Source organism: Branchiostoma belcheri, unplaced genomic scaffold (genome assembly GCF_001625305.1).
Source record: "Branchiostoma belcheri isolate BF01 breed outbred unplaced genomic scaffold, Haploidv18h27 scaffold1672, whole genome shotgun sequence".
Lineage (NCBI taxonomy): Eukaryota > Metazoa > Chordata > Leptocardii > Amphioxiformes > Branchiostomatidae > Branchiostoma > Branchiostoma belcheri.
The window spans coordinates 1-2,540 of NW_017803127.1; the positions used below are offsets into that span (position 1 = coordinate 1).

Genomic DNA, 2,540 nt, shown 5'->3' on the forward strand with positions numbered 1-2,540 from the left:
CATTTTTGTCATTCATGGGGGGAGGGCGGTAGGGCGAAACCTACACGAGAAGAGAGTTGATGTTGTTTTGTGTATGTGTTTGTGTTGAAAACAAGGCATCGAGCTTAAGGAAACATCTTCTAATTCTTCTTGTATTTTTTACTATACTAGGTGAAGGTTAAACATGGAGAAAGGCCACCAGTGCAGTGTGTGCAACAAGAGTTTCACAGAGAAATCTAACTTGACCCGACACGTGAAGCTTCATGCTGCAAAAGAGCTTCAATGTGATGAGTGTGGTAGAAGCTTCAGCCTCAGACAACAGCTGAACAGTCACCTAAAGCAGCACCAGTATCCACGAATTCCCCAGTACACACATGGAGAGGCCAAACTGCAGTGCTCAGAGGCAGCAAAGGCAGTGGCCAAAGCCCCCCGCCAAGAGGTCGACCCCAAATGGATGGATCCACAGAAGGCGGAAGCTGCAGCAAAGACAACAGGTGGGGAGATGTGGAGGGGACAGGTAGTCATCACGTTCGGCAAGTATGCGGGACAGTCCTTCAGGTGGCTACTGGAGAACGACGTGGGATGGGGTGGTCTGGCTGCTGTCCGAGTACGTCCTGAAGGGGGAGAAGAATGATCTACTGAAGTGGCAAAAGGCCGGTTGATGGAGTACGTGAAAGAATTCCCCTCCGTCACGTTTCAGCTTGACAAGAAGTTGAAGGTGAGATACCTCAGGGTTATTACTACCTTTATGTTAGCCATCAATCTGTACTCTACATAGGAGGTGATGCTTTAGATGCAGTAAGAACTCATGATACATGTACTACATGTGGCAGGATGTTAGAAATGTGTTGGTGATTGTCCTACTCTTGTATTTTCTGCAGGAATCGAAGAAAGTGAAAGAAGAGAGGGCAGAGTCAGCTTTGTCCAGGTTCAGCCATGATCCCAACTACGCAAGTGATGCCGAATTGTTGGCTGCAGCAGGTAATGTTACATTATTCGTACATCAGTGCTTAATGGACGCACGCTACTGTATTCGGTGACTCTTGGTTGATAATGATGTGTGTATTGAATGTTCATATCCTTGCAGTTAAGTGTGTTGAGACCAACATAGTCTTTACTTTTTAACATAAAACCATCAAAGGAATAAAATTCATGTATGGAGCTAACTGTGTGAATGAACTAATTGACCTTAACAAATGGGAATGTGAATTGATATAAACTGTCTATTTAGTATGTGTACTAATGGTTGTGTTTTAAAGTCATGCAACATTTATCCCAGAACTAAAGCATTTCCAGCATGAAACTAAGTACATGTTTTTAAAATGCTGTTGTTGTGTGTTATTGTCATTGTGTGATATAACATGTTATAACAAGATTTTGATTGTTCTATCTTACAGTTCAATGTTCTACATGTATGTTACCTGACATAAGAGAGAATTGGTTCATCATGGTGAGAGGTTTGATAAAATATCTGAAACAGCTTTTGGCATTTTCCAAGTCCTTTATTCCAATTTTTTCTTTCTAAAAACTATAACCTATACTGTGATTGATTTTCATCTATTTTGGTTCAATCTTCCTCCAAACTATAGCCTATGGTTTGGGCTGCTTTGGTTTGATTCTGCTCTTCCTATAAATATAGTCTTTGATTTGATTTGGTTTGTTTTCATTCGAATCTTTTTATGAACCTCAGCCTGTACTAATAGTATTGTTTTTGTACTGCTGCGACCCTGCACTAGTATTGTATTATGTACCATTTGTGGTCTGATCTTTACTATTTACTGTCTATTCAAAGTGAGCACATTATCTCCATGATTTGCAGTATATATTTGTGAAATGTGTTGTAATCATTCACAGTGTGTATTTCCTTGCCTTATTCTGGAAAAAACTTATCAAGCGTTGTACTTATGAATGCATTTTTGTGGGGTTTCTCCTCCTGCTGCAGGAGATGCCCTTGATGACTCTGAGGTGCCTGTCTCATCACACCTGACCACCTGGGGAGACGTCACACCAGCTGTGAGCCAGGACCACACCAACAGGCCCAGTACATCGCAGGACTGGCCTTCGTCCCTAGTAGAAACAGAGTCCAGTGGTGTTCAGCTCGAGGGTTGGCAGAAATACTGGGATAACCCACCGTCATCTGTTCAGACACCCGGTATAACCCCTGCCAACATCAGGTGGCTCAAGCACAGTGAGACGTACGGACTGTTTCAGGGCCCGTCCAAGTACAGGAATGCCAAAGGAGAGATAGTGGAGAGGAAGCTCTTAAAGGATCAGATGGAGTTCTACCCACCACCCCCTCCTACATCAGTCAAAGGAGGAGTACCCAACATGCTGGCTTTCTTCTCAACACCTGCTTTCTTCTGGCGTCCAGTTGGGGTCTTGCAAACAAAGATCCGATGTCCGAACGCCAACTGCCCTGCACCACCAGGAGAGTATCTGGAGAAGAAGGGGTTTGGAACGTATGCAAGGCAGGTCTGTGGGCTGAGGAACAACTACACGTTGTTGAGCGAAAGACTGAAGTGTTCGTACTGCGAAGTGGTCAGGCAAGCATCGAGTAAGGC

At 43.9% G+C, this 2,540-nt stretch overlaps 1 pseudogene; it reads left to right on the forward strand.

Annotated features, from left to right (window-relative positions):
- Positions 1-157: 157 nt before the first annotated feature.
- Positions 158-2,535, forward strand: LOC109466453 (annotated as a pseudogene).
- Positions 2,536-2,540: the final 5 nt, after the last annotated feature.